Genomic DNA, 14450 nt, shown 5'->3' with positions numbered 1-14450 from the left:
TGCCCTTTTTGCTCCCTCCAATCCCAGGTGTGGTTTGGTTCTGCCCCGACCTCCCTCAGTTTGTATCCCTTGGGCAGCATGACCTTATCCTGAGCCTTATTGTCACAATAAGCAGTTGGTTCATTCTTTTCTTGTTTATCCCCTCCCAGATTAACCTCTTCAAAGACTCTTAAAAGTGACAACAACAAAGTTAGAACAAGGAGACCTCTCTCTCTCTCTCTCTCTCTCTCTCTCTCTCTCTCTCTCTCTCTTTCTAATTAATCTGTTAAAAGAGGAAAAAAGACAACATGAGTGTTCACAATGTTGCAGGAACCAGATGCTTTTCTCTCCTTGTGGCATGAATGCTGACTCAAAAAGCTGGTCACCCCCTTTGACTCAGATACCACATTTGTCTTGAAAGGAAAGAATCACAAATGCTGGGGAAGAAAACAGGAAGTACAAAGATGTTCACTGCAGCAGTATTTACGGCAGTTAATTGCTCATCCACAGCCTAGCTGACCATTGTGGCATGAGCCATCAAGTACTAGATGGCTGCTCCGATGACAGCTATTTAGATGGTATATGATTCCAAAAACATTTAGGCTGTGTTATTAGGCTGCCAAAAATGGGACATACAATTGTGAATGTACCATGGTCACAATGAGGTAAAAGCTAGAGCTTAGCGGGGAGGAAACAGACTAGGAATGCCCAGTGGTTGTGTCAGGATAATGAATTATGGCTTATTTTTGTTTCTTTCTTTTTTCCCTATTTTTCAATTTTTCTGTAAAATAGTTATATTGTTTTCTATGATGACAATAATGTATGTATATATATACATACATCCATAGGTATGTATATTTGAAGCTGATGAATGACTTTTTAAAATATTTTTTTAGTTATAGTTGGATACAATACCTTTATTTAATTTATTTTTTTAATGTGGTGCTGAGGATTGAACCCAGTGCCTCTCATGTGCTAGGGTGAGCACTTGGCCGCTGAGCGACAGCCCTAACCCCTGATGAATGATTTTATAGCAGCCAAAGGTGACCTTGTTTAAGAAAGATGCCTCGGGTCAATGCAGGCAGGGGGGCAATGTGTGGCACACACCCTGGGGTTACGGGATTGGTGGACACCTGTGTCTGGCTGCACTGGAAAATCGCCAGCAGGGGCCCTGCAGATACTGCTCACCAGGAGGGCAATCTAAGTTTTCTGGGTGACAGAAGTACCCCAATCTCCTTTTCCATCTGGAACATCTTGTTTCTGCACATTGGTGTGTCTCCCAAGGGTCAAACAGCAAGTTCAGAAGCAAACAAAGAAACTTATGGTAGTCAAAGTCCCCATTTTAATTATAATTTTAATCTTTCGTGGTGCTGGGGAGCAATCCCAGCACCTCATGCATGCTGGGCCAGCAACTCTACTGCTGGCCTAACTATTTTTTTTAAATTAAAACAGAATAAAAGCAAAAGCTGGAGACTGCACTAAGGATGTGATTGGTGGTTTGGAACATTTTTGTGACCTGCCCAGCTGAGAATGACTCTGTCTTGCAACCCACCACCTTCCAGGCCAGCCAGGGCCGTGCGGTCTCCCGTGTTGAGTCCTTCTTAGTTATTCCTCAGCTTGAGGAGCTCTTTGAACAGTTGAAAACAAAGTGAAAGACACAGGCTTATGAAAACTGCCTGTCTTATCTGGAGAGATTCTAAACTCTTTCCTCAGGGGTGAGGTGGAGGTCCGTGCTCCCCTCTTGTTTAAATTCTATCTTAGCTACCTATGAAAGATGGCTCAATCCTGTTGGCGAATTCCTTCATCTTTCTGAGCCTGTTTCCATGTCTGTAAAATGGAGGAGAGGGAGACTGCCTGCCTCAGAGTGTGGTGGTGGAGTTAAATGGATTGAGGTATTTGAAGCGCATTGTGTAGAGGGCCCATTCTTAGAGCTGGATAAATACCAGTCCTTATTTTATTATTACTCTTACTGTTGGTCACCATTTCACAGTCAAGGAAAAGGGAGGCCCAAGTCACATTGCAGTAAGAGTCAGAGCAATGGTTCTTAGGTCTGAGCCATGTGAGCATGAGTCCCCTCCTAACCGCAACAGCCATGAGAGCTTGACCTTAACCCCTACTGGCCAGGAGGTTGTGGTGGGCACTCAGTGAATGCGAAAAGCACGTTGGAACCTCCGCTGTGCGAGCAGATAAGGTGTGGAGGTGCCTATGAATGCAAAAAGAGGTATCATACAAGAAGTATAGCTTGGGGTTATGAGTGTGTGTTCAAATCCTGCCCACCTCTTTAATCCTGTAAGTGACCTTGGGCAAATCATTAAATGTTCCAAGGCTCAGAATTTTTTCTTCTTCTTTCTTCTGTAAAACAGGAAAACGGCATGGGGTTGTGAGGACAGCTAAATTCAGTAAGTTTCGGGTAAAGCCCTTAAAACAATATCTGGCACATATTCAACGATAATTAAGCAGAACTCAAGAATGTGAACTCCACGACCACAGAGGGTGCTCTGCGTTGCTCATCACTGTGCACCTAGCGCCTGGGCCAGCAGCTGGCACACATGATGGGTGCTTGGTCAGTGCCCCCTGGATAAAGGTGGGAGGTGCTGGTGGTTGAGGCCACTGTGTCTCCTTCTAGGGACACCCAACCATGTTGGATCCTTAAAGGGCCAGGGCTGGGCCTTCACTCTGGCAAGTAATTGGATGGAAAGATTTGGACAGCCCCTAGATTCCATGTCCTGAGTGACCCAATTTAGAGTCAGCACTTAGAGACTGTTACATTGGCATCCCGAAGCCGGCCCCTACCTGATTTAATCATTTCCCTGTGTGCTAAGTCCATCCAGGAAGTTCTGTCTGGTCTAATTGGAGTTGCTTGTCAAAATTTATTGGCTAGAGTCAAAGGCAAGACCCTTATCAAATTAGGATTGCACAGGGCTGGAGAGACCACTGGGGCGTGGGCCACCCTGTGGCCCCGCGTGGGGCCTCCTACCCCACCTCTCCCTAATAGGAGGCCCCGAGTAGTTAGAATTCAATTAAGCCCTGGTGAAGGGAGTGTTCCTGGCAGAGCTGGGGCAGGACCATGTCTGGGCTGAACAGAACAACCGATTTAAGCTAAATCAACGCCTACTTAAGTGAGCCGTAATAAGCATTCTGGGGGCAACGCCAGCCTGGGGGCGTCATTTATCACTGGGTAATAGAAAACCGTAATGAATAATAACTTGGGCCCAGCAGCCGGAGCGTGCATACATTACGGGTTGGAGCTGCTGCTGTCCACCGGGCTGGGAGGTGGGTCCGAGGCCAGGGTGGTGGGTTTGCATACTGAATCCTGCCGCTGTGCAGGAAGGTCTTTGTTGTACGGGAGAGCCATTAATCTCCCACCCTCTTTGCCAGTCTGCTCTGTTGGGGAGCACATGCTCTGTTTGCTTGTATTGTACCGAGAGGGAACAAGATGCCCCTGAGGAGAAGCCTGCTCTGGAGAGAAGCTGGCTTTGGCCTCTGCGGTGGCCCATGTGTGAGAACACAAGTCAAGACGGCTCCCCTCTGAGGCTGGCTCCCAGGGTGCACCCATGTCCTCACAGGGCCTTATCAGGCGACACACTCTGGGTATCAGCAGGGCCCAGATCTGTGCTGGGCAGTGGTGGGGTTTGCAGATAGCACGAGAATGGGCGTGTGAAGTTCTTGCACCAGCACGCACACATTTAGTATCCACCACTGCTTTTGAGGTGGGTGTTAAGTGTGTGCCCCATTATCTAGACAAGAAAACTGAGAATCAGGGGGTGCTAAATGACTTGTACATGCAACAAGGAGTGGGGGTCCTGGCGTCTGAATCAGGTCTTCTGGTATAAACTCTGAACCCTTTATGTTATATCTCCTAGGAAGGAAAGCCTGAGGCCTATTCATCTGTTCTCTCAATCCGTCCCTGGTGCTCTGGGTCCTGGAGAGATGGTCATTGCTGCTGTTGGTGTGACTGCTTGTTCTTTTAGCAGGTTCTCCGGTGCCTTCCACAGCAGACCTTCTGCACGTTGGCCCCGGCCTCCTCAGGGGCATGATCATTACTTCTCAGAGCTGTTGTGCAGAGAATGTGAGAAACTATATTAATCCAGGAGGCTTCAGGTCCCCTTGGCTTAGTTTAGGAGAAGGTCACAGGAATAATAAAACAAACAAGCCAACTAACTGTGTGTCCCTGAGTCAGACCTCACCGTGAGCTTGTCCCCAATCCCTCCCCTCATGTTCCTTGAGTACTCACCTTGCCGTCACCTTCTGTTGCTTCTAGGGCGCTGCCATGATTTCCTCCCCTTGGGCTCCTGGACACAGGGAGTAGCTCCCCGCTCAGGGCTGATTTCTTCTCCTGTCTCCAACCGGCTTCTTGGTGCCGGGTCTCTGGAGGCCTTCCTTATCCCCTTGACTGGGAGTGGCTTCTCTTTGGATCCCCCTCACTTTTCACTAAAATGGGGGTGGGAGGAGGTCCCTTGCACACTCACCAATTCATTCAACAAACATTTGTGTGCACCTTTTGTGGCTGGAAATTCCAAGGGGACCTAGACCATGTCCTTATACATCAGATACGTCATGGCTGCCCCTCTTGCTCAACCCTATCTTTCAATTTCACAGTTGCATAGTCTTGTGTTTCCTTAACAATCTACTGCTTCTACTAATTTTTTTTTTTTTCACTTGGCTGGTTCTTGACCCTGAACTTGGCTCCTCAGGACCCATAACGAGCTCATGGAAGCCTGGAGCAAAGCGTGAGAGCCATGAGCTACGCTAGGTCAGATTTGCCTCCCTCTGCCTCCAGCCTCTGTCCTCAGACCAAGATGGGGCCTGGGCTTGAAAATTCATTGTCGGAGGTTGAATTGATTTAGACTGGCATCTTAAGATTCAACAACCAACATCAGGAAAATACCTCAACGGCATTCCTCATAAGCCACTGCAAATAAACTCAAAAAGTCCACTCACTTTCATCAACCAAAATGGATAAAATCAAACAATGCCCCCCCCCCCCACATACAATGAAAAGAAAGAGAAGCGTCCTAGTTCTTATTGGAGTTCTAATAGCTTTGCTTTGACTTACTCTCTCCTAGTTCATGATCAACTATTTCAGACTCATCAACACTTTGATTCTTTAATCCCTCTGCCACCCAATTTAATAAATCCTCTGAGAACAGGCTTCTCGAGGATGAGATCAGCCATGTGATGGTGACTATAGATGTGAGCCACTCAACTGTCCCTTTAAAAGAACTAATTGTGAGGAGTAAAGTGGCTGATGGCACCCAGGTGCTGTGTCCTTGGACCCTGAGCTAAAACCACTTTCCCAGAACTGCGCCTGGCCAACCACTGAGCCCTGCAGGGTACTAGACCTGGGTCACTTTCTCCCTGATGTGGGATGCCTCTGATGGACAGTCTGTGCTTCAGGGATCATTATCAGCTGATCAGGATGTTGTTAGAGCCACACTGTGGTCCAAGGCTCTCCTATTTAAAATCTCGTTCCTTCCCCCTTTCCTTTCAAGGTATCAGATGGGCATTGTGGATGGGAGGTTTCCCTGACTGTTCTGGCTTCCTCTCCCTTTATCTGTCACGGGCATTTCCCCAGCATAGATACTTCGCACCTCTAATTCTGTGCGAGCATCAGCTTCCAGGAGGACATGAACAGACACTCATGCTCAGAGACAAGCAAACAAAAATATATTCATGCATCATCTGCACATTCAAGGTGCCTTCAAGGGCCCATAATAGAGGCTCCATGGGAGATGGTGCTCCTGGAAGCACGTTGGTGTCTCTTGTGGTGTCTAGCCTGGGCCCAGCTCAGCGAGTGAGGGGCAATAGGACTCTTCCAGCCTGAGTGAACCCAGTGTAAACCTGTTGTGTCTGGAGGCAGAACTGGGAACCTGGAAGGTCTTCTTTGACCTGACTTGCTTAGCTTCCCTTCCCTTATGTCTGTCAATCATTGATAAAGTAATTGCCTGCACACTCTCTAGGGACCACTGGACCTCAAGAGAGATCTTCAACCACAGTCTCAGTTCTGGCTTCTGAAAGGTCTTGCCCCTGTAGCCTGAGGCACCTATTGGTCCTCGTGTCTGAGAGCATGCCACCTGGCTTCCCTCATGCCCATCCCGAACCTTTAGGGAAGTCTGTAGGTCTGACTTTGAGGAAGGCACTGACCAGTGTCTGACATCATCTTGGAACCTGAGATGATATAAAGAGTTGTGGTGAGTGGGAGCTAGGTGAGGTGGCCAACTGTCTGAAACCGGTAAGCAGGGTGTGTGGCCTCAGAGGTTGTGTCCAGGTGAGAGAGAGGTTCTGAGTCTGGAAGGTGGGCACATTGGGGTTTCTTGTTGCTAAATCCGGGAGTGACTTCTCTATCCCGATTTCTTCCCCTCTCAGCAAAAGTACACATAGTTGACCCCATTGCTCCCTAAAGATGTTTTTATCTATATTCATAAGAGAGACTGGTCCCTAGTTTTCTTTTTTCCCTTGTAATTTCTTTATCTGGTTCTAGTGTCAGGGTAATACTTACCTCATAAGATGATCTGGGACATGGACCCTTCTCTTCTGGAAGAGCTCATCTAGAACCATGACTGCTTCTTCCTTTAATGTTTGTTAGAATTCAGCAGTGAGGCCATCCAAGACTGAAGTTTTCTTCGTAGGAAGGTTTTTTTTTCTAAATTCAAATTTCAGGCTATCTGTGTCTTCTTGAATAAAGTCTGGTAGCTTGTATCTTTCAAGGAGTTTGTCCATTTCATCTCGGTTGTACAACTTATTAACGTAAATTGTCCACCCCCTTCCCTCCATCCTTCTAGGCTCTGTAGGCTCTGTAGTGATGTATCCATTTCAATTCCTGACATTGGTAACTAGTATTTTAATTCTGTTTTTTGTTTTGTTTTGTTTTCTGTGTGGCTAGAGGTTTGTCAATTTTATTGATATTTTTCCCCCCAAAGAGCCAGCTTTTGGTTTCATTGATTCATTTGGTTGTTTTTCTGTTTTCTATTTTACTAACTGATCTTAATTATTTGCTACTTTCTGCATATTTTGCGTTTAGTTTGATTTTTTTCCCTAATTACTTATGTGGACATTTAGATCATTGACTTGAGAACTTTCTGCTTTTCTGAAATAAACACTTAATGCTATAAAACTTTTGTTTTTGAAGCATTGCTTTAGCTACATTCCATACAACTTGAGATGTTGTTTTTAGTTTTCATATAGTTCAAAATATCTTTATTTTATGGCTTCTTTAGAAATACATTATTTATTTTCCAAATATTTGAGGGATTTTAGATAAAAAATATAGTTTCTGTTTTTTATTTCTAATTTAAATCCATAGCGGCCAGCAAACATATTTTGCATGATTTTAATCATCTTAGATTTATTTATTCAACTTGTTATATTCTTAAATATGATCTTGGTTATATGAACTTGAAAATATGTGTTCTCTTGTTGATTGTATGTTTGGTAAATGTGAGATTTTTGTGATAATTTACTTATTATGAATTTAACTGTTTAGCTTTCTTTTTAAAATTAGTTTAGCATGGCATATCTTTTTATAGTCTTTCACTTTTAACTTACATATGTCTTTATATTTAAAGTGGGCTTCTTGTATATAGCATACAAATGGGTCCAATCTAATAATACTCTTTGTCTTTTTTTTAAGTTGGACTGTTTGTTAAATTTAACAAAATTATCAATATGGTTGAGTTTAAATCTACCCTCTTGCTATTTATTTTCTATTTGTTCATTTGATCTATTTGTATGTGGTGCTGAGAATCAAACCCAGTGCCTCACGCATGCTAGGCAAGTGCTCTACCACTGAGCCACAACCCCAGTCCCTTGCCTTCTTTTATAATAAAAAGCTTTAGACAAGTGAGTCCCATCTCCCAATAGTGCCCCAGGTTTGTGACCAAACTTTTAGCATATGGGCCTTTAGGGGACATAAAAGATCTGAACCATAATGACTTTTTTTTTTTAGTGGTTAATCTAGAAGTTTGTATAGATCTTTAATTTATTATGGTCTGTCTTCCAATAATATTATATAATTTTCAGTAGTATAAGAACTTTATAATAGTATATTTCCATTTCCATCTTCCTATTTTTTCTATTGTTTTCATAAATCATAAATCATATACCATGTATAAGAAATATATATGAGGATTCTATCCATATCATATATCATAAATCATGTCATATATATGATATATTTATATATATGCTATAAATTATAAATACATTTTTTAAGCTACCAATTATTTTCTAAAGAAATTCAAAATGAGAAAAAAATTTTTTTATATTTACTCATATATTTACCATTTCTGTTGGTTTTCATTCTTTTGTGATCAGCTAGATTTCCAACTGGTATCATTCCTTCCAGCCTGAAGAATTTTTCTAGCATTTCTTTTAGTATAGGTTTGCTGGAATAAACAGTTTCAACTTTTGTTTGTTTAAAAATTATTTTATCTTCAGATTTCTAAGTTGGGTAAAGAATTCTATGTTGATAATGTCTTTCTTTTCTTCCAGAACTTTACTGATGTCTTTCTGTTTTCTTTTGGCTTGCACAGTTTTGGGTGTGAAATTTTCAGTCATTTGAATCTTAGTTTTTCTGTACGTAATGTGTCTGGTTGACTTTAAAATTCTCTTTTTATTGTGATTTTCAACATTTAGATTCTGATGTACCTTGGAGTGGTATGCTTTAGATTTCTTCAGCCCGCAGTTCATTGAGCTTCTTAGATTGGTGGGGTTATAATTTTCAACAAATTTGAAAAAGTTTTGTTCTTTTTCCCAAATTTCATTTACAGCCCCCTCTTTTTCTTGGGATTCCAGTTATACAAAGGTTAAGCTGCTTGATATTGGTTTAGAGGTCACTGAAGAATTTTTTTGTTTCTTTTTCTCTCTGTGCTTCATTTGGATAATTTATATCATTATGTTTTCAAGGTCACTGATCTTTCCTTGTGCAGTGTCTAATCTGTTAATCCCATCCAGTGTGTTTTTTCCTATCATATATTGTGCTTTTTAATCTCTAGAATTTCCATTTCCTACTTTTTTATTTCTTCTCTTTTTCTTATCATGGTTATGTGTTTATTTGTCTTCTTCAAAAAATGGAATATATTTATTACGACTATTTTACAATCCTTGCTTGCTAATTCTACCATCTGTAGTTCTCTTTGTACTGATTGATTTTTTCCCCCCTGGTTATGGAGAAAAAAATGTTCCTAATTCTTTGCATGCCTGGTAATTTTTTGCTTCCATGGTAGATATGTTAATTGCACAGTGTTTATTGGTTGCTGGTTTTATTCTATTTATTGAAATTGTGTTGGATTTTTTTTTTCCTAGTGCAGTTACTTGGAATCATTTCCTTTAAATCCCTTTCAGCTTTGTTAGGTCAAGTCCAAAGCAATTTTTACTCTGGGCATAATTGAGTTCCAATACTAAGACATTCCCTTTTGAGCATTCTACCCAGTGAGTGCCCCACATATTAGGAGGTCTATTCCCAGTCTTTGTGAGCTCTGGGATTTGATCTGCCTATTTTTTTTGTTCTTTCTTCATCTTTGGATAATTTCCTCTTATGTGTGTGCATATCAGCACCCAGCCACAGACTTGTGGGGACCACTCTACAGATCTCTGAAACTCCTCAGTGTATAGGTTCCTTCTTTCTAGTATTCTGCCTTACAAATTATAGCTCTCTTTATTAAACCATGACACAAAGAAAAGACCACTCCAATTTAAATCAAAGTAAAGCAAGCTTGTTATTCTGGCCAGCCAGGACTGTCCCTCTCCCAAAATCCGTGGGAACAGAAGACAGTTCCTGGCTCTCTAGGAGCACAGTTTTATAACATAAAAAGTTGCAAAAGGGGAGTGTCTTGAGAATTTACAGATAACTGGATTTTTTTTGGTAATATTATTTTTTTTATTTCAATTCAAATAATTTTTTTTCAAAGTTGACATAGCATAACCAAAATGTAGCAAAGCCTCAACAAATTGGGACAGAATTGTCTCAGTCTATTTTACTAGTTTTCTTTCTTTTTTTTTTATTGGTTGTTCAAAACATTACAAAGCTCATGATATATCATCTTTCATACATTTGACTCAATTGGGTTATGAACTCCCATTTTTACCCCAAATACAAATTGCAGAATCACATCGGTTACACACTCACATTTTTACATAATGGCATATTAGTGACTGTTGTATTCTGCTACCTTTCCTATCCCCTACTATCCCCCCTCCCCTCCCCTCCCATCTTCCCTCTCTACTTCCTCTGCTGTTGTTCAATTCTCTCCCTTGTTTCCCTCCCCCTTTCCCCTCACAACCTCTTCTATGTAATTTTGTGTAACATTGAGGGTCTCCTACCATTTCCATATGCTTTCCCTTCTCTCTCCCTTTCTCTCCCCCCACTCGTCTTTGTTTAATGTTAATCTTTTCCTCATGCTCTTCCTCCCTGTTCTGTTCTTAGTTGCTCTCTTTATATCAAAGAAGACATTTGGCATCTGTTTTTTACGGATTGGCTAGCTTCGCTTAGCATAATCTGCTCTAATGCCATCCATTTCCCTGCAAATTCTATGATTTTGTCATTTTTTAGTGCTTCATAATACTCCATTGTGTATAGATGCCACATTTTTTTATCCATTCATCTATTGAAGGGCATCTAGGTTGGTTCCACAGTCTAGCTATTGTGAATTGTGCTGCTAGGATCATTGATGTGGCAGTATCCTTGTAGTACGCTCTTTTAAGATCCTCAGGGAATAGTCCGAGAAGGGCGATAGCTGGGTCAAATGGTGGATCCATTCCCAGCTTTCCCAGGAATCTCCATACTGCTTTCCAAATTGGCCTCACCAATTTGCAGTCCCACCAGCAGTGTATAAGTGTACCCTTTTCCTCACATCCTCGTCAACACTTATTGTTGTTTGACTTCATAATGGCTGCCAATCTTACTGGAGTGAGATGGTATCTTAGGGTGGTTTTGATTTGCATTTCTCTGACTGCTAGAGATGGTGAGCATTTTTTCATGTACTTGTTGATTGATTGTATGTCCTCCTCTGTGAAGTGTCTGTTCAGGTCCTTGGCCCATTTGTTGATTGGGTTATTTGTTTTCTTATTGTTTAATTTTTTGAGTTCTTTGTATATTCTGGATATTAGGGCTCTATCTGAAGTGTGAGGGGTAAAAATTTGTTCCCAGGATGTAGGCTCCCTATTTACCTCTCTTATTGTTTCTCTTGCTGAGAAAAAACTTTTTAGTTTAAGTAAGTCCCATTTGTTGATTCTTGCAGATAACTGGATTTTGACAAGCTTAATACAAAGGCAGGTAGTAAGTTAATGGTCTAAATGGTTCTGCACTTAGGGAGTAAATTTAGATCCCAACCTCAGAATTTATGAGGCACCCCTAAAGTTTCAGAGAGGGCTGATATCTGGTTAGGGAAAACCAGGCCTGGGGGAGTTCAAGGCACGGGTAAGCATTCCAAACAAGTTTAGAAATTGCAGTAATTTATAGTAAAGCACAAATTAATTTTACATGCCTTTGTGATGAGATGGCTCCCAATCTTAAGAGGGAATTGCGCTGGGTTTATCATCTTGGCCCCCTGCACTTTTATCTTGGACTTCTCAACTGGTCAGACTGCTGGCTGCTGTTTGAGTCTCCATTTCCTTTGTTTAGACCTGAGAACTGACTGGAGACTGAGAGCTGGAACAATGGGTGGTTTCTTGACTGGTTTCCTCTCTCAGGGATTAAAGGTCTGTGCTGCTATCGCACTCTGACCAGAAACTGTGGTTAAGGAACAAGGCTTTAGTAGTGGAGCTGTGTAAGTGTGAGGGTGTCTGGTCTCTATTACTCCATCTCGGCTGGAAATGCTCCTTCCCTCCTCCCTGAAATGCCTGCTTTTTCTTAGTTGTTCTACGTTATCGACCACTCAATCTCCTTTCCTTCTTTATCCTCCTCTAATCTACTTGTGAACATCAGCATAATATTATCTCTGTGCCTCCGTCTTAGATCCCCTTCTCTTCTCTATCCCATCTCTCCATGGGTCCATTGGTCTAGCCGTGTGTGTCTCCAGCCAAATCTTCCCCTCAACTTCAGACTCACACACAGGCTGCCTGATAGACGTCTCCTCTGGGATGTCTGTGGCCACTTACCATAGACATCCCAGATTTACTTTTCTTTCTTCCAAACTGCTTCCTCCCATAGTCTTCTTGTCTTAGCCACGTGGCTTAATCTGTAACTCATTATCATAGTCTGTTGAGCTGCTATAACAAAATACATAGACTAGGGGTCTTATAAACAACAGAGGTTTATTTCTCCTACTTCTGGAAGCTGGTCCAAGATCAAATCAGGACCCACAGATTTGGTGTCTGGTGAGGGCCTGTTTCCTTTCCTGGTGAGTGTCTTCTCACATGACAGAAGGGACAGACAAGCTTCCTTGGTCTCTTTTATCATAAAGATGTATTAGTCCCATTTAGGATGGCTCTGCCCTCATGACCTAATCACTCCCCCACAGACCCCACTTCCTAATGCCATCACCTTGGGAGTTAAGATTTCAACATATGGGGGCTGGGAATGTAGCTCAGTTGGTAGAGTGCTTGCCTGGCATGCACAAGGCCCTGGGTTCAATCCCCAGCACCACACACACACACACACACACACACACACACGCTGACACAAGAAAGATTTCCACACATGGAGTTTGGGGGGGACACAAATTCTCAGACCATATCCCTCATTTACAGAGGCTCAAGCCAATAAACTGGAAACATCTTCACTTTTTTCCCCCCTTTGTTTCCAACACGGAATTCATTAGAAGCTTCTGCAGACTCTGCTTCAAAAATACATTTCAGAGCACTGGGCCCGACACCTTCACGGCCACCACTTTAGTCTCCGCTGTGATCATTTCTCACCTGGACTCCTGTCAGAGTCTCCTACGTGATCTTCCTGCATCTGTTCTTGCCTGTTCCCACTTCAGTCTGTTCTCCCCACAGCAGCCAAAGAGACCTCTTCAAGCTTCAATCACACCATTTCACTTCCCTGTTCAACACCCTCCAGTGACTTCATATCTACATTGAAAATAAAACCCCAATATCTTACCATAACCTATAAGGCTAAATAAGATGGTCCCTGGCCTCTCTAACTTAATCTAGCATTTCTCTCACCATCTGTTTACCGAAGTCATGCACAACTCCCTTCTGAATCCTGAATGCAATTGAGATTTCTTTCCCGTGCAGGGCCTTTGCATATGCTGCCCTCTCTGCTTTTTTGTGCTCAGATACCTATCTTTAGAGTAATGCTGCTCTTGCTTATTACCCCTGATCTCACCTCAAATATTATCTCTTCAGAGAAGTCTTCTCTGGCCACTTAGCATAAAAAAGCTTCTCGTCAATGTTGCTTTTACATCCCATGACTCCCTTTTATTTATTTATTTTAAAACTCATGTCATTGTTTGCAAAAATAGCACCCTTCCCCACCCCTCCTTTTATCTCTGCCTTTTTGCAGAACTTTCCATCAAGAGGTGGAATCTGTTTCCTCATTCCTTGATTCTAAACTGGACTCAGGACTCACTTCCACCAGCAGGACATTGGGGGAGAAAAGGTGCACCAGCTTGGGGTCTTGCCACCCTCTACTCTTACTCCTGGACCCAGCCACTGCCATATGAAGGAGCCCAAGCTAGCTCCGTGGAGGAAAACTGGGTCACTAGCCAACGGCTGCCTTCTCCAGAAGCAGAGCCGCCTGGCTGACCTGGAGCCAGACAGATTCTTGAAGGAGTCCAGACCAGGTGAGCAGAACTGTGGAACTGATTTGTGGGCCCATGAGCAATTAGGAATGGATCTTCACAAAAATCGCCAAGTATGGGGCTGCAGCTGTCCCTCAGGGGCAGAGCACTTGCCCAGCATGTGGAAGGCACGGGATTCCATCCTTTGCACCTCATAAAACTAAACAAATAAAATAAAAGGCATTCTGTCTATCTATAACTACAAAACATAAAAAACCCCACCAAGTATTAGCATGGTGGGATGTGTGGCAAAGGCTAACGGAGCCAACCCATATCACCATTTGAAATGACGTGTCTCCCTCGCTAAAACATAAATTTCTGGTTGACCTACCCGCGCTCTCTCGCAGAGCCACACATCTGGCTCTGCCCTGCCTCATACTATGGCTGGAGGGTTGGGGGTGTTGGATGCGGTGGGCCATTGAGGCAGAGCAACAGTCTTCCAATACCTCTACGTTCAGGGCCGTGGCAAGCTCTCAGGTATGCACGGGAGAAAAAGGGAAGAAGGTGGAGCTGAGTTAAACAGACACGAGAGCAGCTGTGGGCAGTGAGGAGCTGATCCTGGGGCAACCGCCAGCGCTGTGCTCCTGAGCAGGGAAGCGCTGAGCAGGCCTCTGGGCAATGCAGTGGTGAGTCACCCTAATCATGGCAAAATAGAGAAAATATGGCCAGGCAGGATGGCACATGCCTGTACCCAGAAGCTAGGGAGGCTGAGGCAGGAGGATCACAAGTTCAAAGCCAGCCTCAGCA

The 14450-nt window shown here is 43.1% G+C and overlaps 1 non-coding gene across 1 annotated transcript; it reads left to right on the top strand.

Annotated features, from left to right (window-relative positions):
* The first annotated feature begins 12492 nt into the window (after positions 1–12492).
* On the top strand, positions 12493–12566 carry Trnaa-ggc (transfer RNA alanine (anticodon GGC)). The gene has a single exon. It is a non-coding gene; the product is annotated as a tRNA-Ala (tRNA).
* Positions 12567–14450: the final 1884 nt, after the last annotated feature.

This window comes from Ictidomys tridecemlineatus, chromosome 11, assembly GCF_052094955.1.
Source record: "Ictidomys tridecemlineatus isolate mIctTri1 chromosome 11, mIctTri1.hap1, whole genome shotgun sequence".
NCBI lineage: Eukaryota > Metazoa > Chordata > Mammalia > Rodentia > Sciuridae > Ictidomys > Ictidomys tridecemlineatus.
The sequence above is the reverse complement of the archived record's forward strand: the minus strand, read 5'-3'. Positions and strand labels throughout refer to the sequence as shown.